A 27,522-nucleotide genomic window follows, 5' to 3' on the forward strand; every position below is an offset into this window, starting at 1 on the left:
CATTTTGGGAACGTTCGACAGCTCCGCGGGCATCGTTTTTCGTCAGAAAATTGATTTTTTGGACTGTACCAAAAATGATTCCAAATGTCAATTGGATCGTGCCTCGTGTTGAATAACCACTTTTTAAACCCTTGCAGTGCCCAAAATTGCCATTTTTACAGAGTTTTGCTTACTTAGAAGCTTCAATTTTGACCAATTTCAGGCACAGAAATGACTTTAAACACATTTATTTTAGTTGAAAAAGTAATATTTCACATCTAACAGTAATTTACAGGCAAAAGATTACATTTTAAAATTCCATCGAAATTGACCATTTTGGGAACGTTCGACAGCTCCGCGGACATCGTTTTTCGTCCGAAAATTTATTTTTTGGACTGTACCAAAAATGATTCAAAATGTCAATTGGATCGTGCCTCATGTTGAATAACCACTTTTTAAACCCTCACAGTGCCCAAAATTGCCATTTTTACAGAGTTTTGCTTACGCAGAAGCTTCACTTTTGACCAAGTACAGGCACAGAAATTACTTTAAACACATTTTTTTTAGTTGAAAAAGGAATAATTTACATCCAACAGTAATTTACAGCCAAAAGAATACATGTTAAAATTTCATCGAAATTGACCATTTTGGGAACTTTCGACAGCTCCGCGGTCATCGTTTTTCGTCCGAAAATTAATTTTTTGGACTGTACCAAAAATGATTCCAAATGTCAATTGGATCGTGCCTCATGTTGAATAACCACTTTTTAAACCCTCGCAGTGCCCAAAATGGCCATTTTTACAGAGGTTTGCTTACTCAGAAGCTTCAATTTTGACCAATTTCAGGCACAGAAATGACTTTAAATACATTTATTTTAGTTGAAAAATTAATAATTCACATCCAACAGTAATTTACAGCCAAAAGATTAAATGTTAAAATTTCATCGAAATTGACCATTTTGGGAACGTTCGACAGCTCCGCGGTCATCCTTTTTCGTCCGAAAATTGATTTTTTGGACTGTACCAAAAATGATTCCAAATGTCAATTGGACCGTGCCTCATGTTGAATAACCACTTTTTAAACCCTCACAGTGACCAAAATTGCCATTTTTACAGAGTTTTGCATACTCAGAAGCTTCAATTTTGACCAATTTCAGGCACAGAAATGACTTTAAACACATTTATTTTAGTTGAAAAAGTAATAATTCACATCCAACAGTAATTTACAGGCAAAAGATTAAATGTTAAAATTTCATCGAATTTGACCATTTTGGGAACGTTCGACAGCTCCGCGGTCATCGTTTTTCGTCCGAAAATTGATTTTTTGGACTGTACCAAAAATGATTCCAAATGTCAATTGGATCGTGCCTCATGTTGAATAACCACTTTTTAAAACCTCACAGTGCCCAACATTGCCATTTTTACAGAGTTTTGCTTACTTAGATGCTTCAATTTTGACCAATTTCAGGCACAGAAATGACTTTAAACACATTTATTTTAGTTGAAAAAGTAATATTTCACATCTAACAGTAATTTACAGGCAAAAGATTAAATGTTAAAATTTCATCGAAATTGACCATTTTGGGAACGTTCGACAGCTCCGCGGTCATCGTTTTTCGTCAGAAAATTGATTTTTTGGACTGTACCAAAAATGATTCAAAATGTCAATTGGATCGTACCTCATGTTGAATACCCACTTTTTAAACCCTCACAGTGACCAAAATTGCCATTTTTACAGAGTTTTGCATACTCAGAAGCTTCAATTTTGACCAATTTCAGGCACAGAAATGACTTTAAACACATTTATTTTAGTTGAAAAAGTAATAATTCACATCCAACAGTAATTCACAGCCAAAAGATTAAATGATAAAATTTCATCGAAATTGACCATTTTGGGAACGTTCGACAGCTCCGCGGTCATCGTTTTTCGTCAGAAAATTGATTTTTTGGACTGTAACAAAAATGATTCTAAACTTCAATTGGATTGTGCCTCATGTTGAATAACCACTTTTTAAACCCTCACAGTGCCCAAAATTGCCATTTTTACAGAGTTTTGCTTACGCAGAAGCTTCACTTTTGACCAATTACAGGCACAGAAATGACTTTAAACACATTTTTTTTGTTGAAAAAGTAATAATTCACATCCAACAGTAATTTACAGCCAAAAGAATAAATGTTAAAATTTCATCGAAATTGACCATTTTGGGAACTTTCGACAGCTCCGCGGTCATCGTTTTTCGTCCGAAAATTAATTTTTTGGAAGGTACCAAAAATGATTCCAAATGTCAATTGGATCGTGCCTCATGTTGAATAACCACTTTTTAAACCCTCGCAGTGCCCAAAATGGCCATTTTTACAGAGTTTTGCTTACTCAGAAGCTTCAATTTTGACCAATTTCAGGCACAGAAATGACTTTAAACACATTTATTTTAGTTGAAAAAGTAATAATTCACATCCAACAGTAATTCACAGCCAAAAGATTAAATGATAAAATTTCATCGAAATTGACCATTTTGGGAACGTTCGACAGCTCCGCGGGCATCGTTTTTCGTCAGAAAATTGATTTTTTGGACTGTACCAAAAATGATTCCAAATGTCAATTGGATCGTGCCTCGTGTTGAATAACCACTTTTTAAAACCTCACAGTGCCCAAAATTGCCATTTTTACAGAGTTTTGCTTACTTAGATGCTTCAATTTTGACCAATTTCAGGCACAGAAATGACTTTAAACACATTTATTTTAGTTGAAAAAGTAATATTTCACATCTAACAGTAATTTACAGGCAAAAGATTAAATGTTAAAATTTCATCGAAATTGACCATTTTGGGAACGTTCGACAGCTCCGCGGTCATCGTTTATCGTCAGAAAATTGATTTTTTGGACTGTACCAAAAATGATTCAAAATGTCAATTGGATTGTGCCTCATGTTGAATAACCACTTTTTAAACCCTCACAGTGACCAAAATTGCCATTTTTACAGAGTTTTGCATACTCAAAAACTTAAATTTTGACCAATTTCAGGACCAGGAATGACTTTAAACACATTTATTTTAGTTGAAAAAGTAATAATTCACATCCAACAGTAATTTACAGCCAAAAGATTAAATGTTAAAATTTCATCGAAATTGGCCATTTTGGGAACTTTCGAGAGCTCCGCGGTCATCGTTTTTCGTCTGAAAATTGATTTTTTGGACTGTACCAAAAATGATTCCAAATGTCAATTGGATCGTGCCTCGTGTTGAATAACCACGTTTTAAACCCTTGCAGTGCCCAAAATTGCCATTTTTACAGAGTTTTGCTTACTTAGAAGCTTCAATTTTGACCAATTTCAGGCACAGAAATGACTTTAAACACATTTATTTTAGTTGAAAAAGTAATATTTCACATCTAACAGTAATTTACAGGCAAAAGATTAAATTTTAAAATTTCATCGAAATTGACAATTTTGGGAACGTTCAACAGCTCCGCGGTCAACGTTTTTCGTCCGAAAATTGATTTTTTGGACTGTACCAAAAACGATTCCAAATGTCAATTGGACCGTGCCTCATGTTGAATAACCACTTTTTAAACCCTCACAGTGACCAAAATTGCCATTTTTACAGAGTTTTGCATACTCAGAAGCTTAAATTTTGACCAATTTCAGGCACAGGAATGACTTTAAACACATTTATTTTAGTTGAAAAAGTAATATTTCACATCTAACAGTAATTTACAGGCAAAAGATTACATTTTAAAATTCCATCGAAATTGACCATTTTGGGAACGTTCGACAGCTCCGCGGACATCGTTTTTCGTCCGAAAATTTATTTTTTGGACTGTACCAAAAATGATTCAAAATGTCAATTGGATCGTGCCTCATGTTGAATAACCACTTTTTAAACCCTCACAGTGCCCAAAATTGCCATTTTTACAGAGTTTTGCTTACGCAGAAGCTTCACTTTTGACCAAGAACAGGCACAGAAATGACTTTAAACACATTTTTTTTAGTTGAAAAAGTAATAATTTACATCCAACAGTAATTTACAGCCAAAAGAATACATGTTAAAATTTCATCGAAATTGACCATTTTGGGAACTTTCGACAGCTCCGCGGTCATCGTTTTTCGTCCGAAAATTAATTTTTTGGACTGTACCAAAAATGATTCCAAATGTCAATTGGATCGTGCCTCATGTTGAATAACCACTTTTTAAACCCTCGCAGTGCCCAAAATGGCCATTTTTACAGAGGTTTGCTTACTCAGAAGCTTCAATTTTGACCAATTTCAGGCACAGAAATGACTTTAAATACATTTATTTTAGTTGAAAAATTAATAATTCACATCCAACAGTAATTTACAGCCAAAAGATTAAATGTTAAAATTTCATCGAAATTGACCATTTTGGGAACGTTCGACAGCTCCGCGGTCATCCTTTTTCGTCCGAAAATTGATTTTTTGGACTGTACCAAAAATGATTCCAAATGTCAATTGGACCGTGCCTCATGTTGAATAACCACTTTTTAAACCCTCACAGTGACCAAAATTGCCATTTTTACAGAGTTTTGCATACTCAGAAGCTTCAATTTTGACCAATTTCAGGCACAGAAATGACTTTAAACACATTTATTTTAGTTGAAAAAGTAATAATTCACATCCAACAGTAATTTACAGGCAAAAGATTAAATGTTAAAATTTCATCGAATTTGACCATTTTGGGAACGTTCGACAGCTCCGCGGGCATCGTTTTTCGTCAGAAAATTGATTTTTTGGACTGTACCAAAAATGATTCCAAATGTCAATTGGATCGTGCCTCATGTTGAATAACCACTTTTTAAAACCTCACAGTGCCCAACATTGCCATTTTTACAGAGTTTTGCTTACTTAGATGCTTCAATTTTGACCAATTTCAGGCACAGAAATGACTTTAAACACATTTATTTTAGTTGAAAAAGTAATATTTCACATCTAACAGTAATTTACAGGCAAAAGATTAAATGTTAAAATTTCATCGAAATTGACCATTTTGGGAACGTTCGACAGCTCCGCGGTCATCGTTTTTCGTCAGAAAATTGATTTTTTGGACTGTAACAAAAATGATACTAAACTTCAATTGGATTGTGCCTCATGTTGAATAACCACTTTTTAAACCCTCACAGTGCCCAAAATTGCCATTTTTACAGAGTTTTGCTTACGCAGAGCTTCACTTTTGACCAATTACAGGCACAGAAATGACTTTAAACACATTTTTTTAGTTGAAAAAGTAATAATTCACATCCAACAGTAATTTACAGCCAAAAGAATAAATGATGAAATTTCATCGAAATTGACCATTTTGGGAACGTTCGACAGCTCCGCGGTCATCGTTTTTCGTCAGAAAATTGATTTTTTGGAATGTACCAAAAATGATTCCAAATGTCAATCGGATCGTGCCTCTTGTTGAATAACCACTTTTTAAAACCTCACAGTGCCCAAAATTGCCATTTTTACAGAGTTTTGCTTACTTAGAAGCTTCAATTTTGACCAATTTCAGGCACAGGAATGACTTTAAACACATTTATTTTAGTTGAAAAAGTAATATTTCACATCCAACAGTAATTTACAGCCAAAAGATTAAATGTTAAAATTTCATCAAAATTGACCATTTTGGGAACGTTCGACAGCTCCGCGGTCATCGTTTTTCGTCCGAAAATTGATTTTTTGGACTGTACCAAAAATGATTCCAAATGTCAATTGGACTGTGCCTCATGTTGAATAACCACTTTTTAAACCCTCACAGTGACCAAAATTGCCATTTTTACAGAGTTTTGCATACTCAGAAGCTTCAATTTTGACCAATTTCAGGCACAGAAATGACTTTAAACACTTTTATTTTAGTTGAAAAAGTAATATTTCACATCCAACAGTAATTTACAGCCAAAAGATTAAATGTTAAAATTTCATCAAAATTGACCATTTTGGGAACGTTCGACAGCTCCGCGGTCATCGTTTTTCGTCCGAAAATTGATTTTTTGGACTGTACCAAAAATGATTCCAAATGTCAATTGGACCGTGCCTCATGTTGAATAACCACTTTTTAAACCCTCACAGTGACCAAAATTGCCATTTTTACAGAGTTTTGCTTACTCAGAAGCTTCAATTTTGACCAATTTCAGGCACAGAAATGACTTTAAACAAATTTTTTTTAGTTGAAAAAGTAATAATTCACATCCAACAGTAATTTACAGCCAAAAGATTAAATGTTAAAATTTCATCGAAATTGACCATTTTGGGAACTTTCACAGCTCCGCGGTCATCGTTTTTCGTCTGAAAATTTATTTTTTGGACTGTACCAAAAATGATTCCAAATGTCAATTGGATCGTGCCTCATGTTGAATAACCACTTTTTAAACCCTCGCAGTGCCCAGAATTGCCATTTTTACAGAGTTTTGCTTACTTAGAAGCTTTAATTTTGACCAATTTCAGGCACAGAAATGACTTTAAACACATTTATTTTAGTTGAAAAAGTAATAATTCACATCCAACAGTAATTTACAGCCAAAAGATTAAATGTTAAAATTTCATCAAAATTGACCATTTTGGGAACGTTCGACAGCTCCGCGGTCATCGTTTTTGTCCGAAAATTGATTTTTAGGACTGTACCAAAAATGATTCCAAATGTCAATTGGACTGTGCCTCATGTTGAATAACCACTTTTTAAACCCTCACAGTGACCAAAATTGCCATTTTTACAGAGTTTTGCATACTCAGAAGCTTCAATTTTGACCAATTTCAGGCACAGAAATGACTTTAAACACATTTATTTTAGTTGAAAAAGTAATAATTCACATCCAACAGTAATTTACAGGCAAAAGATTAAATGTTAAAATTTCATCGAATTTGACCATTTTGGGAACGTTCGACAGCTCCGCGGTCATCGTTTTTCGTCAGAAAATTGATTTTTTGGACTGTACCAAAAATGATTCAAAATGTCAATTGGATCGTACCTCATGTTGAATAACCACTTTTTAAACCCTCACAGTGACCAAAATTGCCATTTTTACAGAGTTTTGCATACTCAGAAGCTTCAATTTTGACCAATTTCAGGCACAGAAATGACTTTAAACACATTTATTTTAGTTGAAAAAGTAATATTTCACATCTAACAGTAATTTACAGGTAAAAGATTAAACGTTAAAATTTCATCGAAATTGACCATTTTGGGAACGTTCGACAGCTCCGCGGTCATCGTTTTTCGTCAGAAAATTGATTTTTTGGACTGTAACAAAAATGATTCTAAACTTCAATTGGATTGTGCCTCATGTTGAATAACCACTTTTTAAACCCTCACAGTGCCCAAAATTGCCATTTTTACAGAGTTTTGCTTACGCAGAAGCTTCACTTTTGACCAATTACAGGCACAGAAATGACTTTAAACACATTTTTTTTTGTTGAAAAAGTAATAATTCACATCCAACAGTAATTTACAGCCAAAAGAATAAATGTTAAAATTTCATCGAAATTGACCATTTTGGGAACTTTCGACAGCTCCGCGGTCATCGTTTTTCGTCCGAAAATTAATTTTTTGGAAGGTACCAAAAATGATTCCAAATGTCAATTGGATCGTGCCTCATGTTGAATAACCACTTTTTAAACCCTCGCAGTGCCCAAAATGGCCATTTTTACAGAGTTTTGCTTACTCAGAAGCTTCAATTTTGACCAATTTCAGGCACAGAAATGACTTTAAACACATTTATTTTAGTTGAAAAAGTAATAATTCACATCCAACAGTAATTCACAGCCAAAAGATTAAATGATAAAATTTCATCGAAATTGACCATTTTGGGAACGTTCGACAGCTCCGCGGGCATCGTTTTTCGTCAGAAAATTGATTTTTTGGACTGTACCAAAAATGATTCCAAATGTCAATTGGATCGTGCCTCATGTTGAATAACCACTTTTTAAAACCTCACAGTGCCCAAAATTGCCATTTTTACAGAGTTTTGCTTACTTAGATGCTTCAATTTTGACCAATTTCAGGCACAGAAATGACTTTAAACACATTTATTTTAGTTGAAAAAGTAATATTTCACATCTAACAGTAATTTAAAGGCAAAAGATTAAATGTTAAAATTTCATCGAAATTGACCATTTTGGGAACGTTCGACAGCTCTGCGGTCATCGTTTATCGTCAGAAAATTGATTTTTTGGACCGTACCAAAAATGATTCAAAATGTCAATTGGATTGTGCCTCATGTTGAATAACCACTTTTTAAACCCTCACAGTGACCAAAATTGCCATTTTTACAGAGTTTTGCATACTCAGAAACTTCAATTTTGACCAATTTCAGGACCAGGAATGACTTTAAACACATTTATTTTAGTTGAAAAAGTAATAATTCACATCCAACAGTAATTTACAGCCAAAAGATTAAATGTTAAAATTTCATCGAAATTGACCATTTTGGGAACTTTCGAGAGCTCCGCGGTCATCGTTTTTCGTCTGAAAATTGATTTTTTGGACTGTACCAAAAATGATTCCAAATGTCAATTGGATCGTGCCTCGTGTTGAATAACCACTTTTTAAACCCTTGCAGTGCCCAAAATTGCCATTTTTACAGAGTTTTGCTTACTTAGAAGCTTCAATTTTGACCAATTTCAGGCACAGAAATGACTTTAAACACATTTATTTTAGTTGAAAAAGTAATATTTCACATCTAACAGTAATTTACAGGCAAAAGATTAAATTTTAAAATTTCATCGAAATTGACCATTTTGGGAACGTTCAACAGCTCCGCGGTCAACGTTTTTCGTCCGAAAATTGATTTTTTGGACTGTACCAAAAACGATTCCAAATGTCAATTGGACCGTGCCTCATGTTGAATAACCACTTTTTAAACCCTCACAGTGACCAAAATTGCCATTTTTACAGAGTTTTGCATACTCAGAAGCTTAAATTTTGACCAATTTCAGGCACAGGAATGACTTTAAACACATTTATTTTAGTTGAAAAAGTAATATTTCACATCTAACAGTAATTTACAGGCAAAAGATTACATTTTAAAATTCCATTGAAATTGACCATTTTGGGAACGTTCGACAGCTCCGCGGACATCGTTTTTCGTCCGAAAATTTATTTTTTGGACTGTACCAAAAATGATTCAAAATGTCAATTGGATCGTGCCTCATGTTGAATAACCACTTTTTAAACCCTCACAGTGCCCAAAATTGCCATTTTTACAGAGTTTTGCTTACGCAGAAGCTTCACTTTTGACCAAGTACAGGCACAGAAATTACTTTAAACACATTTTTTTTAGTTGAAAAAGTAATAATTTACATCCAACAGTAATTTACAGCCAAAAGAATACATGTTAAAATTTCATCGAAATTGACCATTTTGGGAACTTTCGACAGCTCCGCGGTCATCGTTTTTCGTCCGAAAATTAATTTTTTGGACTGTACCAAAAATGATTCCAAATGTCAATTGGATCGTGCCTCATGTTGAATAACCACTTTTTAAACCCTCGCAGTGCCCAAAATGGCCATTTTTACAGAGGTTTGCTTACTCAGAAGCTTCAATTTTGACCAATTTCAGGCACAGAAATGACTTTAAATACATTTATTTTAGTTGAAAAATTAATAATTCACATCCAACAGTAATTTACAGCCAAAAGATTAAATGTTAAAATTTCATCGAAATTGACCATTTTGGGAACGTTCAACAGCTCCGCGGTCATCCTTTTTCGTCCGAAAATTGATTTTTTGGACTGTACCAAAAATGATTCCAAATGTCAATTGGACCGTGCCTCATGTTGAATAACCACTTTTTAAACCCTCACAGTGACCAAAATTGCCATTTTTACAGAGTTTTGCATACTCAGAAGCTTCAATTTTGACCAATTTCAGGCACAGAAATGACTTTAAACACATTTATTTTAGTTGAAAAAGTAATAATTCACATCCAACAGTAATTTACAGGCAAAAGATTAAATGTTAAAATTTCATCGAATTTGACCATTTTGGGAACGTTCGACAGCTCCGCGGTCATCGTTTTTCGTCCGAAAATTGATTTTTTGGACTGTACCAAAAATGATTCCAAATGTCAATTGGATCGTGCCTCATGTTGAATAACCACTTTTTAAAACCCCACAGTGCCCAACATTGCCATTTTTACAGAGTTTTGCTTACTTAGATGCTTCAATTTTGACCAATTTCAGGCACAGAAATGACTTTAAACACATTTATTTTAGTTGAAAAAGTAATATTTCACATCTAACAGTAATTTACAGGCAAAAGATTAAATGATAAAATTTCATCGAAATTGACCATTTTGGGAACGTTCGACAGCTCCGCGGTCATCGTTTTTCGTCAGAAAATTGATTTTTTGGACTGTACCAAAAATGATTCAAAATGTCAATTGGATCGTACCTCATGTTGAATACCCACTTTTTAAACCCTCACAGTGACCAAAATTGCCATTTTTACAGAGTTTTGCATACTCAGAAGCTTCAATTTTGACCAATTTCAGGCACAGAAATGACTTTAAACACATTTATTTTAGTTGAAAAAGTAATAATTCACATCCAACAGTAATTCACAGCCAAAAGATTAAATGATAAAATTTCATCGAAATTGACCATTTTGGGAACGTTCGACAGCTCCGCGGTCATCGTTTTTCGTCAGAAAATTGATTTTTTGGACTGTAACAAAAATGATTCTAAACTTCAATTGGATTGTGCCTCATGTTGAATAACCACTTTTTAAACCCTCACAGTGCCCAAAATTGCCATTTTTACAGAGTTTTGCTTACGCAGAAGCTTCACTTTTGACCAATTACAGGCACAGAAATGACTTTAAACACATTTTTTTTTAGTTGAAAAAGTAATAATTCACATCCAACAGTAATTTACAGCCAAAAGAATAAATGTTAAAATTTCATCGAAATTGACCATTTTGGGAACTTTCGACAGCTCCGCGGTCATCGTTTTTCGTCCGAAAATTAATTTTTTGGACTGTACCAAAAATGATTCCAAATGTCAATTGGATCGTGCCTCATGTTGAATAACCACTTTTTAAACCCTCGCAGTGCCCAAAATGGCCATTTTTACAGAGGTTTGCTTACTCAGAAGCTTCAATTTTGACCAATTTCAGGCACAGAAATGACTTTAAATACATTTATTTTAGTTGAAAAATTAATAATTCACATCCAACAGTAATTTACAGCCAAAAGATTAAATGTTAAAATTTCATCGAAATTGACCATTTTGGGAACGTTCGACAGCTCCGCGGTCATCCTTTTTCGTCCGAAAATTGATTTTTTGGACTGTACCAAAAATGATTCCAAATGTCAATTGGACCGTGCCTCATGTTGAATAACCACTTTTTAAACCCTCACAGTGACCAAAATTGCCATTTTTACAGAGTTTTGCATACTCAGAAGCTTCAATTTTGACCAATTTCAGGCACAGAAATGACTTTAAACACATTTATTTTAGTTGAAAAAGTAATAATTCACATCCAACAGTAATTTACAGGCAAAAGATTAAATGTTAAAATTTCATCGAATTTGACCATTTTGGGAACGTTCGACAGCTCCGCGGGCATCGTTTTTCGTCAGAAAATTGATTTTTTGGACTGTACCAAAAATGATTCCAAATGTCAATTGGATCGTGCCTCATGTTGAATAACCACTTTTTAAAACCTCACAGTGCCCAACATTGCCATTTTTACAGAGTTTTGCTTACTTAGATGCTTCAATTTTGACCAATTTCAGGCACAGAAATGACTTTAAACACATTTATTTTAGTTGAAAAAGTAATATTTCACATCTAACAGTAATTTACAGGCAAAAGATTAAATGTTAAAATTTCATCGAAATTGACCATTTTGGGAACGTTCGACAGCTCCGCGGTCATCGTTTTTCGTCAGAAAATTGATTTTTTGGACTGTAACAAAAATGATACTAAACTTCAATTGGATTGTGCCTCATGTTGAATAACCACTTTTTAAACCCTCACAGTGCCCAAAATTGCCATTTTTACAGAGTTTTGCTTACGCAGAGCTTCACTTTTGACCAATTACAGGCACAGAAATGACTTTAAACACATTTTTTTTAGTTGAAAAAGTAATAATTCACACCCAACAGTAATTTACAGCCAAAAGAATAAATGATGAAATTTCATCGAAATTGACCATTTTGGGAACGTTCGACAGCTCCGCGGTCATCGTTTTTCGTCAGAAAATTGATTTTTTGGAATGTACCAAAAATGATTCCAAATGTCAATCGGATCGTGCCTCTTGTTGAATAACCACTTTTTAAAACCTCACAGTGCCCAAAATTGCCATTTTTACAGAGTTTTGCTTACTTAGAAGCTTCAATTTTGACCAATTTCAGGCACAGGAATGACTTTAAACACATTTATTTTAGTTGAAAAAGTAATATTTCACATCCAACAGTAATTTACAGCCAAAAGATTAAATGTTAAAATTTCATCAAAATTGACCATTTTGGGAACGTTCGACAGCTCCGCGGTCATCGTTTTTCGTCCGAAAATTGATTTTTTGGACTGTACCAAAAATGATTCCAAATGTCAATTGGACTGTGCCTCATGTTGAATAACCACTTTTTAAACCCTCACAGTGACCAAAATTGCCATTTTTACAGAGTTTTGCATACTCAGAAGCTTCAATTTTGACCAATTTCAGGCACAGAAATGACTTTAAACACTTTTATTTTAGTTGAAAAAGTAATATTTCACATCCAACAGTAATTTACAGCCAAAAGATTAAATGTTAAAATTTCATCAAAATTGACCATTTTGGGAACGTTCGACAGCTCCGCGGTCATCGTTTTTCGTCCGAAAATTGATTTTTTGGACTGTACCAAAAATGATTCCAAATGTCAATTGGACCGTGCCTCATGTTGAATAACCACTTTTTAAACCCTCACAGTGACCAAAATTGCCATTTTTACAGAGTTTTGCTTACTCAGAAGCTTCAATTTTGACCAATTTCAGGCACAGAAATGACTTTAAACAAATTTTTTTTAGTTGAAAAAGTAATAATTCACATCCAACAGTAATTTACAGCCAAAAGATTAAATGTTAAAATTTCATCGAAATTGACCATTTTGGGAACTTTCACAGCTCCGCGGTCATCGTTTTTCGTCTGAAAATTTATTTTTTGGACTGTACCAAAAATGATTCCAAATGTCAATTGGATCGTGCCTCATGTTGAATAACCACTTTTTAAACCCTCGCAGTGCCCAGAATTGCCATTTTTACAGAGTTTTGCTTACTTAGAAGCTTTAATTTTGACCAATTTCAGGCACAGAAATGACTTTAAACACATTTATTTTAGTTGAAAAAGTAATAATTCACATCCAACAGTAATTTACAGCCAAAAGATTAAATGTTAAAATTTCATCAAAATTGACCATTTTGGGAACGTTCGACAGCTCCGCGGTCATCGTTTTTGTCCGAAAATTGATTTTTTGGACTGTACCAAAAATGATTCCAAATGTCAATTGGACTGTGCCTCATGTTGAATAACCACTTTTTAAACCCTCACAGTGACCAAAATTGCCATTTTTACAGAGTTTTGCATACTCAGAAGCTTCAATTTTGACCAATTTCAGGCACAGAAATGACTTTAAACACATTTATTTTAGTTGAAAAAGTAATAATTCACATCCAATAGTAATTTACAGGCAAAAGATTAAATGTTAAAATTTCATCGAATTTGACCATTTTGGGAACGTTCGACAGCTCCGCGGTCATCGTTTTTCGTCAGAAAATTGATTTTTTGGACTGTACCAAAAATGATTCAAAATGTCAATTGGATCGTACCTCATGTTGAATAACCACTTTTTAAACCCTCACAGTGACCAAAATTGCCATTTTTACAGAGTTTTGCATACTCAGAAGCTTCAATTTTGACCAATTTCAGGCACAGAAATGACTTTAAACACATTTATTTTAGTTGAAAAAGTAATATTTCACATCTAACAGTAATTTACAGGTAAAAGATTAAACGTTAAAATTTCATCGAAATTGACCATTTTGGGAACGTTCGACAGCTCCGCGGTCATCGTTTTTCGTCAGAAAATTGATTTTTTGGACTGTAACAAAAATGATTCTAAACTTCAATTGGATTGTGCCTCATGTTGAATAACCACTTTTTAAACCCTCACAGTGCCCAAAATTGCCATTTTTACAGAGTTTTGCTTACGCAGAAGCTTCACTTTTGACCAATTACAGGCACAGAAATGACTTTAAACACATTTTTTTTTGTTGAAAAAGTAATAATTCACATCCAACAGTAATTTACAGCCAAAAGAATAAATGTTAAAATTTCATCGAAATTGACCATTTTGGGAACTTTCGACAGCTCCGCGGTCATCGTTTTTCGTCCGAAAAGTAATTTTTTGGAAGGTACCAAAAATGATTCCAAATGTCAATTGGATCGTGCCTCATGTTGAATAACCACTTTTTAAACCCTCGCAGTGCCCAAAATGGCCATTTTTACAGAGTTTTGCTTACTCAGAAGCTTCAATTTTGACCAATTTCAGGCACAGAAATGACTTTAAACACATTTATTTTAGTTGAAAAAGTAATAATTCACATCCAACAGTAATTCACAGCCAAAAGATTAAATGATAAAATTTCATCGAAATTGACCATTTTGGGAACGTTCGACAGCTCCGCGGGCATCGTTTTTCGTCAGAAAATTGATTTTTTGGACTGTACCAAAAATGATTCCAAATGTCAATTGGATCGTGCCTCATGTTGAATAACCACTTTTTAAAACCTCACAGTGCCCAAAATTGCCATTTTTACAGAGTTTTGCTTACTTAGATGCTTCAATTTTGACCAATTTCAGGCACAGAAATGACTTTAAACACATTTATTTTAGTTGAAAAAGTAATATTTCACATCTAACAGTAATTTAAAGGCAAAAGATTAAATGTTAAAATTTCATCGAAATTGACCATTTTGGGAACGTTCGACAGCTCCGCGGTCATCGTTTATCGTCAGAAAATTGATTTTTTGGACCGTACCAAAAATGATTCAAAATGTCAATTGGATTGTGCCTCATGTTGAATAACCACTTTTTAAACCCTCACAGTGACCAAAATTGCCATTTTTACAGAGTTTTGCATACTCAGAAACTTCAATTTTGACCAATTTCAGGACCAGGAATGACTTTAAACACATTTATTTTAGTTGAAAAAGTAATAATTCACATCCAACAGTAATTTACAGCCAAAAGATTAAATGTTAAAATTTCATCGAAATTGACCATTTTGGGAACTTTCGAGAGCTCCGCGGTCATCGTTTTTCGTCTGAAAATTGATTTTTTGGACTGTACCAAAAATGATTCCAAATGTCAATTGGATCGTGCCTCGTGTTGAATAACCACTTTTTAAACCCTTGCAGTGCCCAAAATTGCCATTTTTACAGAGTTTTGCTTACTTAGAAGCTTCAATTTTGACCAATTTCAGGCACAGAAATGACTTTAAACACATTTATTTTAGTTGAAAAAGTAATATTTCACATCTAACAGTAATTTACAGGCAAAAGATTAAATTTTAAAATTTCATCGAAATTGACCATTTTGGGAACGTTCAACAGCTCCGCGGTCAACGTTTTTCGTCCGAAAATTGATTTTTTGGACTGTACCAAAAACGATTCCAAATGTCAATTGGACCGTGCCTCATGTTGAATAACCACTTTTTAAACCCTCACAGTGACCAAAATTGCCATTTTTACAGAGTTTTGCATACTCAGAAGCTTAAATTTTGACCAATTTCAGGCACAGGAATGACTTTAAACACATTTATTTTAGTTGAAAAAGTAATATTTCACATCTAACAGTAATTTACAGGCAAAAGATTACATTTTAAAATTCCATCGAAATTGACCATTTTGGGAACGTTCGACAGCTCCGCGGACATCGTTTTTCGTCCGAAAATTTATTTTTTGGACTGTACCAAAAATGATTCAAAATGTCAATTGGATCGTGCCTCATGTTGAATAACCACTTTTTAAACCCTCACAGTGCCCAAAATTGCCATTTTTACAGAGTTTTGCTTACGCAGAAGCTTCACTTTTGACCAAGTACAGGCACAGAAATTACTTTAAACACATTTTTTTTAGTTGAAAAAGTAATAATTTACATCCAACAGTAATTTACAGCCAAAAGAATACATGTTAAAATTTCATCGAAATTGACCATTTTGGGAACTTTCGACAGCTCCGCGGTCATCGTTTTTCGTCCGAAAATTAATTTTTTGGACTGTACCAAAAATGATTCCAAATGTCAATTGGATCGTGCCTCATGTTGAATAACCACTTTTTAAACCCTCGCAGTGCCCAAAATGGCCATTTTTACAGAGGTTTGCTTACTCAGAAGCTTCAATTTTGACCAATTTCAGGCACAGAAATGACTTTAAATACATTTATTTTAGTTGAAAAATTAATAATTCACATCCAACAGTAATTTACAGCCAAAAGATTAAATGTTAAAATTTCATCGAAATTGACCATTTTGGGAACGTTCAACAGCTCCGCGGTCATCCTTTTTCGTCCGAAAATTGATTTTTTGGACTGTACCAAAAATGATTCCAAATGTCAATTGGACCGTGCCTCATGTTGAATAACCACTTTTTAAACCCTCACAGTGACCAAAATTGCCATTTTTACAGAGTTTTGCATACTCAGAAGCTTCAATTTTGACCAATTTCAGGCACAGAAATGACTTTAAACACATTTATTTTAGTTGAAAAAGTAATAATTCACATCCAACAGTAATTTACAGGCAAAAGATTAAATGTTAAAATTTCATCGAATTTGACCATTTTGGGAACGTTCGACAGCTCCGCGGTCATCGTTTTTCGTCCGAAAATTGATTTTTTGGACTGTACCAAAAATGATTCCAAATGTCAATTGGATCGTGCCTCATGTTGAATAACCACTTTTTAAAACCTCACAGTGCCCAACATTGCCATTTTTACAGAGTTTTGCTTACTTAGATGCTTCAATTTTGACCAATTTCAGGCACAGAAATGACTTTAAACACATTTATTTTAGTTGAAAAAGTAATATTTCACATCTAACAGTAATTTACAGGCAAAAGATTAAATGTTAAAATTTCATCGAAATTGACCATTTTGGGAACGTTCGACAGCTCCGCGGTCATCGTTTTTCGTCAGAAAATTGATTTTTTGGACTGTACCAAAAATGATTCAAAATGTCAATTGGATCGTACCTCATGTTGAATACCCACTTTTTAAACCCTCACAGTGACCAAAATTGCCATTTTTACAGAGTTTTGCATACTCAGAAGCTTCAATTTTGACCAATTTCAGGCACAGAAATGACTTTAAACACATTTATTTTAGTTGAAAAAGTAATAATTCACATCCAACAGTAATTCACAGCCAAAAGATTAAATGATAAAATTTCATCGAAATTGACCATTTTGGGAACGTTCGACAGCTCCGCGGTCATCGTTTTTCGTCAGAAAATTGATTTTTTGGACTGTAACAAAAATGATTCTAAACTTCAATTGGATTGTGCCTCATGTTGAATAACCACTTTTTAAACCCTCACAGTGCCCAAAATTGCCATTTTTACAGAGTTTTGCTTACGCAGAAGCTTCACTTTTGACCAATTACAGGCACAGAAATGACTTTAAACACATTTTTTTTTAGTTGAAAAAGTAATAATTCACATCCAACAGTAATTTACAGCCAAAAGAATAAATGTTAAAATTTCATCGAAATTGACCATTTTGGGAACTTTCGACAGCTCCGCGGTCATCGTTTTTCGTCCGAAAATTTATTTATTGGAAGGTACCAAAAATGATTCCAAATGTCAATTGGATCGTGCCTCATGTTGAATAACCACTTTTTAAACCCTCGCAGTGCCCAAAATGGCCATTTTTACAGAGTTTTGCTTACTCAGAAGCTTCAATTTTGACTAATTTCAGGCACAGAAATGACTTTAAACACATTTATTTTAGTTGAAAAAGTAATAATTCACATCCAACAGTAATTCACAGCCAAAAGATTAAATGATAAAATTTCATCGAAATTGACCATTTTGGGAACGTTCGACAGCTCCGCGGGCATCGTTTTTCGTCAGAAAATTTATTTTTTGGACTGTACCAAAAATGATTCCAAATGTCAATTGGATCGTGCCTCATGTTGAATAACCACTTTTTAAACCCTCGCAGTGCCCAAAATTGCCATTTTTACAGAGTTTTGGTTACTTGGAAGCTTTAATTTTGACCAATTTCAGGCACAGAAATGACTTTAAACACATTTATTTTAGTTGAAAAAGTAATAATTCACATCCAACAGTAATTTACAGCCAAAAGATTAAATGTTAAAATTTCATCAAAATTGACCATTTTGGCAACGTTCGACAGCTCCGCGGTCATCGTTTTTCGTCCGAAAATTGATTTTTTGGACTGTACCAAAAATGATTCCAAATGTCAATTGGACTGTGCCTCATGTTGAATAACCACTTTTTAAACCCTCACAGTGACCAAAATTGCCATTTTTACAGAGTTTTGCATACTCAGAAGCTTCAATTTTGACCAATTTCAGGCACAGAAATGACTTTAAACACTTTTATTTTAGTTGAAAAAGTAATATTTCACATCTAACAGTAATTTACAGGCAAAAGATTAAATGTTAAAATTTCATCGAAATTGACCATTTTGGGAACGTTCGACAGCTCCGCGGTCATCGTTTTTCGTCAGAAAATTGATTTTTTGGACTGTACCAAAAATGATTCAAAATTTCAATTCGATCGTACCTCATGTATAATACCCACTTTTTAAACCCTCACAGTGACCAAAATTGCCATTTTTACAGAGTTTTGCATACTCAGAAGCTTCAATTTTGACCAATTTCAGGCCAGAAATACTTTAAACACATTTATTTTAGCTGAAAAAGTAATAATTCACATCCAACAGTAATTTACAGGCAAAAGATTAAATGTTAAAATTTCATCGAATTTGACCATTTTGGGAACGTTCGACAGCTCCGCGGTCATCGTTTTTCGTCAGAAAATTGATTTTTTGGACTGTACCAAAAATGATTCAAAATGTCAATTGGATCGTACCTCATGTTGAATAACCACTTTTTAAACCCTCACAGTGACCAAAATTGCCATTTTTACAGAGTTTTGCATACTCAGAAACTTCAATTTTGACCAATTTCAGGACCAGGAATGACTTTAAACACATTTATTTTAGTTGAAAAAGTAATAATTCACATCCAACAGTAATTTACAGCCAAAAGATTAAATGTTAAAATTTCATCGAAATTGACCATTTTGGGAACTTTCGAGAGCTCCGCGGTCATCGTTTTTCGTCAGAAAATTGATTTTTTGGACTGTACCAAAAATGATTCCAAATGTCAATTGGATCGTGCCTCATGTTGAATAACCACTTTTTAAAACCTCACAGTGCCCAAAATTGCCATTTTTACAGAGTTTTGCTTACTTAGATGCTTCAATTTTGACCAATTTCAGGCACAGAAATGACTTTAAACACATTTATTTTAGTTGAAAAAGTAATATTTCACATCTAACAGTAATTTACAGGCAAAAGATTAAATGTTAAAATTTCATCGAAATTGACCATTTTGGGAACGTTCGACAGCTCCGCGGTCATCGTTTATCGTCAGAAAATTGATTTTTTGGACTGTACCAAAAATGATTCAAAATGTCAATTGGATTGTGCCTCATGTTGAATAACCACTTTTTAAACCCTCACAGTGACCAAAATTGCCATTTTTACAGAGTTTTGCATACTCAAAAACTTAAATTTTGACCAATTTCAGGACCAGGAATGACTTTAAACACATTTATTTTAGTTGAAAAAGTAATAATTCACATCCAACAGTAATTTACAGCCAAAAGATTAAATGTTAAAATTTCATCGAAATTGACCATTTTGGGAACTTTCGAGAGCTCCGCGGTCATCGTTTTTCGTCTGAAAATTGATTTTTTGGACTGTACCAAAAATGATTCCAAATGTCAATTGGATCGTGCCTCGTGTTGAATAACCACTTTTTAAACCCTTGCAGTGCCCAAAATTGCCATTTTTACAGAGTTTTGCTTACTTAGAAGCTTCAATTTTGACCAATTTCAGGCACAGAAATGACTTTAAACACATTTATTTTAGTTGAAAAAGTAATATTTCACATCTAACAGTAATTTACAGGCAAAAGATTAAATTTTAAAATTTCATCGAAATTGACCATTTTGGGAACGTTCAACAGCTCCGCGGTCAACGTTTTTCGTCCGAAAATTGATTTTTTGGACTGTACCAAAAACGATTCCAAATGTCAATTGGACCGTGCCTCATGTTGAATAACCACTTTTTAAACCCTCACAGTGACCAAAATTGCCATTTTTACAGAGTTTTGCATACTCAGAAGCTTAAATTTTGACCAATTTCAGGCACAGGAATGACTTTAAACACATTTATTTTAGTTGAAAAAGTAATATTTCACATCTAACAGTAATTTACAGGCAAAAGATTACATTTTAAAATTCCATCGAAATTGACCATTTTGGGAACGTTCGACAGCTCCGCGGACATCGTTTTTCGTCCGAAAATTTATTTTTTGGACTGTACCAAAAATGATTCAAAATGTCAATTGGATCGTGCCTCATGTTGAATAACCACTTTTTAAACCCTCACAGTGCCCAAAATTGCCATTTTTACAGAGTTTTGCTTACGCAGAAGCTTCACTTTTGACCAAGTACAGGCACAGAAATTACTTTAAACACATTTTTTTTAGTTGAAAAAGTAATAATTTACATCCAACAGTAATTTACAGCCAAAAGAATACATGTTAAAATTTCATCGAAATTGACCATTTTGGGAACTTTCGACAGCTCCGCGGTCATCGTTTTTCGTCCGAAAATTAATTTTTTGGACTGTACCAAAAATGATTCCAAATGTCAATTGGATCGTGCCTCATGTTGAATAACCACTTTTTAAACCCTCGCAGTGCCCAAAATGGCCATTTTTACAGAGGTTTGCTTACTCAGAAGCTTCAATTTTGACCAATTTCAGGCACAGAAATGACTTTAAATACATTTATTTTAGTTGAAAAATTAATAATTCACATCCAACAGTAATTTACAGCCAAAAGATTAAATGTTAAAATTTCATCGAAATTGACCATTTTGGGAACGTTCAACAGCTCCGCGGTCATCCTTTTTCGTCCGAAAATTGATTTTTTGGACTGTACCAAAAATGATTCCAAATGTCAATTGGACCGTGCCTCATGTTGAATAACCACTTTTTAAACCCTCACAGTGACCAAAATTGCCATTTTTACAGAGTTTTGCATACTCAGAAGCTTCAATTTTGACCAATTTCAGGCACAGAAATGACTTTAAACACATTTATTTTAGTTGAAAAAGTAATAATTCACATCCAACAGTAATTTACAGGCAAAAGATTAAATGTTAAAATTTCATCGAATTTGACCATTTTGGGAACGTTCGACAGCTCCGCGGTCATCGTTTTTCGTCCGAAAATTGATTTTTTGGACTGTACCAAAAATGATTCCAAATGTCAATTGGATCGTGCCTCATGTTGAATAACCACTTTTTAAAACCTCACAGTGCCCAACATTGCCATTTTTACAGAGTTTTGCTTACTTAGATGCTTCAATTTTGACCAATTTCAGGCACAGAAATGACTTTAAACACATTTATTTTAGTTGAAAAAGTAATATTTCACATCTAACAGTAATTTACAGGCAAAAGATTAAATGTTAAAATTTCATCGAAATTGACCATTTTGGGAACGTTCGACAGCTCCGCGGTCATCGTTTTTCGTCAGAAAATTGATTTTTTGGACTGTACCAAAAATGATTCAAAATGTCAATTGGATCGTACCTCATGTTGAATACCCACTTTTTAAACCCTCACAGTGACCAAAATTGCCATTTTTACAGAGTTTTGCATACTCAGAAGCTTCAATTTTGACCAATTTCAGGCACAGAAATGACTTTAAACACATTTATTTTAGTTGAAAAAGTAATAATTCACATCCAACAGTAATTCACAGCCAAAAGATTAAATGATAAAATTTCATCGAAATTGACCATTTTGGGAACGTTCGACAGCTCCGCGGTCATCGTTTTTCGTCAGAAAATTGATTTTTTGGACTGTAACAAAAATGATTCTAAACTTCAATTGGATTGTGCCTCATGTTGAATAACCACTTTTTAAACCCTCACAGTGCCCAAAATTGCCATTTTTACAGAGTTTTGCTTACGCAGAAGCTTCACTTTTGACCAATTACAGGCACAGAAATGACTTTAAACACATTTTTTTTTAGTTGAAAAAGTAATAATTCACATCCAACAGTAATTTACAGCCAAAAGAATAAATGTTAAAATTTCATCGAAATTGACCATTTTGGGAACTTTCGACAGCTCCGCGGTCATCGTTTTTCGTCCGAAAATTTATTTATTGGAAGGTACCAAAAATGATTCCAAATGTCAATTGGATCGTGCCTCATGTTGAATAACCACTTTTTAAACCCTCGCAGTGCCCAAAATGGCCATTTTTACAGAGTTTTGCTTACTCAGAAGCTTCAATTTTGACTAATTTCAGGCACAGAAATGACTTTAAACACATTTATTTTAGTTGAAAAAGTAATAATTCACATCCAACAGTAATTCACAGCCAAAAGATTAAATGATAAAATTTCATCGAAATTGACCATTTTGGGAACGTTCGACAGCTCCGCGGGCATCGTTTTTCGTCAGAAAATTTATTTTTTGGACTGTACCAAAAATGATTCCAAATGTCAATTGGATCGTGCCTCATGTTGAATAACCACTTTTTAAACCCTCGCAGTGCCCAAAATTGCCATTTTTACAGAGTTTTGGTTACTTGGAAGCTTTAATTTTGACCAATTTCAGGCACAGAAATGACTTTAAACACATTTATTTTAGTTGAAAAAGTAATAATTCACATCCAACAGTAATTTACAGCCAAAAGATTAAATGTTAAAATTTCATCAAAATTGACCATTTTGGCAACGTTCGACAGCTCCGCGGTCATCGTTTTTCGTCCGAAAATTGATTTTTTGGACTGTACCAAAAATGATTCCAAATGTCAATTGGACTGTGCCTCATGTTGAATAACCACTTTTTAAACCCTCACAGTGACCAAAATTGCCATTTTTACAGAGTTTTGCATACTCAGAAGCTTCAATTTTGACCAATTTCAGGCACAGAAATGACTTTAAACACTTTTATTTTAGTTGAAAAAGTAATATTTCACATCTAACAGTAATTTACAGGCAAAAGATTAAATGTTAAAATTTCATCGAAATTGACCATTTTGGGAACGTTCGACAGCTCCGCGGTCATCGTTTTTCGTCAGAAAATTGATTTTTTGGACTGTACCAAAAATGATTCAAAATTTCAATTCGATCGTACCTCATGTATAATACCCACTTTTTAAACCCTCACAGTGACCAAAATTGCCATTTTTACAGAGTTTTGCATACTCAGAAGCTTCAATTTTGACCAATTTCAGGCCAGAAATACTTTAAACACATTTATTTTAGCTGAAAAAGTAATAATTCACATCCAACAGTAATTTACAGGCAAAAGATTAAATGTTAAAATTTCATCGAATTTGACCATTTTGGGAACGTTCGACAGCTCCGCGGTCATCGTTTTTCGTCAGAAAATTGATTTTTTGGACTGTACCAAAAATGATTCAAAATGTCAATTGGATCGTACCTCATGTTGAATAACCACTTTTTAAACCCTCACAGTGACCAAAATTGCCATTTTTACAGAGTTTTGCATACTCAGAAACTTCAATTTTGACCAATTTCAGGACCAGGAATGACTTTAAACACATTTATTTTAGTTGAAAAAGTAATAATTCACATCCAACAGTAATTTACAGCCAAAAGATTAAATGTTAAAATTTCATCGAAATTGACCATTTTGGGAACTTTCGAGAGCTCCGCGGTCATCGTTTTTCGTCAGAAAATTGATTTTTTGGACTGTACCAAAAATGATTCCAAATGTCAATTGGATCGTGCCTCATGTTGAATAACCACTTTTTAAAACCTCACAGTGCCCAAAATTGCCATTTTTACAGAGTTTTGCTTACTTAGATGCTTCAATTTTGACCAATTTCAGGCACAGAAATGACTTTAAACACATTTATTTTAGTTGAAAAAGTAATATTTCACATCTAACAGTAATTTACAGGCAAAAGATTAAATGTTAAAATTTCATCGAAATTGACCATTTTGGGAACGTTCGACAGCTCCGCGGTCATCGTTTATCGTCAGAAAATTGATTTTTTGGACTGTACCAAAAATGATTCAAAATGTCAATTGGATTGTGCCTCATGTTGAATAACCACTTTTTAAACCCTCACAGTGACCAAAATTGCCATTTTTACAGAGTTTTGCATACTCAAAAACTTAAATTTTGACCAATTTCAGGACCAGGAATGACTTTAAACACATTTATTTTAGTTGAAAAAGTAATAATTCACATCCAACAGTAATTTACAGCCAAAAGATTAAATGTTAAAATTTCATCGAAATTGACCATTTTGGGAACTTTCGAGAGCTCCGCGGTCATCGTTTTTCGTCTGAAAATTGATTTTTTGGACTGTACCAAAAATGATTCCAAATGTCAATTGGATCGTGCCTCGTGTTGAATAACCACGTTTTAAACCCTTGCAGTGCCCAAAATTGCCATTTTTACAGAGTTTTGCTTACTTAGAAGCTTCAATTTTGACCAATTTCAGGCACAGAAATGACTTTAAACACATTTATTTTAGTTGAAAAAGTAATATTTCACATCTAACAGTAATTTACAGGCAAAAGATTAAATTTTAAAATTTCATCGAAATTGACCATTTTGGGAACGTTCAACAGCTCCGCGGTCAACGTTTTTCGTCCGAAAATTGATTTTTTGGACTGTACCAAAAACGATTCCAAATGTCAATTGGACCGTGCCTCATGTTGAATAACCACTTTTTAAACCCTCACAGTGACCAAAATTGCCATTTTTACAGAGTTTTGCATACTCAGAAGCTTAAATTTTGACCAATTTCAGGCACAGGAATGACTTTAAATACATTTATTTTAGTTGAAAAAGTAATAATTCACATCCAACAGTAATTTACAGGCAAAAGATTAAATGTTAAAATTTCATCGAATTTGACCATTTTGGGAACGTTCGACAGCTCCGCGGTCATCGTTTTTCGTCCGAAAATTGATTTTTTGGACTGTACCAAAAATGATTCCAAATGTCAATTGGATCGTGCCTCATGTTGAATAACCACTTTTTAAAACCTCACAGTGCCCAACATTGCCATTTTTACAGAGTTTTGCTTACTTAGATGCTTCAATTTTGACCAATTTCAGGCACAGAAATGACTTTAAACACATTTATTTTAGTTGAAAAAGTAATATTTCACATCTAACAGTAATTTACAGGCAAAAGATTAAATGTTAAAATTTCATCGAAATTGACCATTTTGGGAACGTTCGACAGCTCCGCGGTCATCGTTTTTCGTCAGAAAATTGATTTTTTGGACTGTACCAAAAATGATTCAAAATGTCAATTGGATCGTACCTCATGTTGAATACCCACTTTTTAAACCCTCACAGTGACCAAAATTGCCATTTTTACAGAGTTTTGCATACTCAGAAGCTTCAATTTTGACCAATTTCAGGCACAGAAATGACTTTAAACACATTTATTTTAGTTGAAAAAGTAATAATTCACATCCAACAGTAATTCACAGCCAAAAGATTAAATGATAAAATTTCATCGAAATTGACCATTCTGGGAACGTTCGACAGCTCCGCGGTCATCGTTTTTCATCAGAAAATTGATTTTTTGGACTGTACCAAAAATGATTCAAAATGTCAATTGGATCGTACCTCATGTTGAATAACCACTTTTTAAACCCTCACAGTGACCAAAATTGCCATTTTTACAGAGTTTTGCATACTCAGAAACTTCAATTTTGACCAATTTCAGGACCAGGAATGACTTTAAACACATTTATTTTAGTTGAAAAAGTAATAATTCACATCCAACAGTAATTTACAGCCAAAAGATTAAATGTTAAAATTTCATCGAAATTGACCATTTTGGGAACTTTCGAGAGCTCCGCGGTCATCGTTTTTCGTCTGAAAATTGATTTTTTGGACTGTACCAAAAATGATTCCAAATGTCAATTGGATCGTGCCACGTGTTGAATAACCACTTTTTAAACCCTTGCAGTGCCCAAAATTGCCATTTTTACAGAGTTTTGCTTACTTAGAAGCTTCAATTTTGACCAATTTCAGGCACAGAAATGACTTTAAACACATTTATTTTAGTTGAAAAAGTAATATTTCACATCTAACAGTAATTTACAGGCAAAAGATTAAATTTTAAAATTTCATCGAAATTGACCATTTTGGGAACGTTCGACAGCTCCGCGGGCATCGTTTTTCGTCAGAAAATTGATTTTTTGGACTGTACCAAAAATGATTCCAAATGTCAATTGGATCGTGCCTCATGTTGAATAACCACTTTTTAAAACCTCACAGTGCCCAAAATTGCCATTTTTACAGAGTTTTGCTTACTTAGATGCTTCAATTTTGACCAATTTCAGGCACAGAAATGACTTTAAACACATTTATTTTAGTTGAAAAAGTAATATTTCACATCTAACAGTAATTTACAGGCAAAAGATTAAATGTTAAAATTTCATCGAAATTGACCATTTTGGGAACGTTCGACAGCTCCGCGGTCATCGTTTATCGTCAGAAAATTGATTTTTTGGACTGTACCAAAAATGATTCAAAATGTCAATTGGATTGTGCCTCATGTTGAATAACCACTTTTTAAACCCTCACAGTGACCAAAATTGCCATTTTTACAGAGTTTTGCATACTCAAAAACTTAAATTTTGACCAATTTCAGGACCAGGAATGACTTTAAACACATTTATTTTAGTTGAAAAAGTAATAATTCACATCCAACAGTAATTTACAGCCAAAAGATTAAATGTTAAAATTTCATCGAAATTGACCATTTTGGGAACTTTCGAGAGCTCCGCGGTCATCGTTTTTCGTCTGAAAATTGATTTTTTGGACTGTACCAAAAATGATTCCAAATGTCAATTGGATCGTGCCTCGTGTTGAATAACCACGTTTTAAACCCTTGCAGTGCCCAAAATTGCCATTTTTACAGAGTTTTGCTTACTTAGAAGCTTCAATTTTGACCAATTTCAGGCACAGAAATGACTTTAAACACATTTATTTTAGTTGAAAAAGTAATATTTCACATCTAACAGTAATTTACAGGCAAAAGATTAAATTTTAAAATTTCATCGAAATTGACCATTTTGGGAACGTTCAACAGCTCCGCGGTCAACGTTTTTCGTCCGAAAATGGATTTTTTGGACTGTACCAAAAACGATTCCAAATGTCAATTGGACCGTGCCTCATGTTGAATAACCACTTTTTAAACCCTCACAGTGACCAAAATTGCCATTTTTACAGAG

This window comes from Lissotriton vulgaris, chromosome 4_1 (genome assembly GCF_964263255.1).
Source record: "Lissotriton vulgaris chromosome 4_1, aLisVul1.2, whole genome shotgun sequence".
NCBI classification, from domain to species: Eukaryota; Metazoa; Chordata; class Amphibia; order Caudata; family Salamandridae; genus Lissotriton; species Lissotriton vulgaris.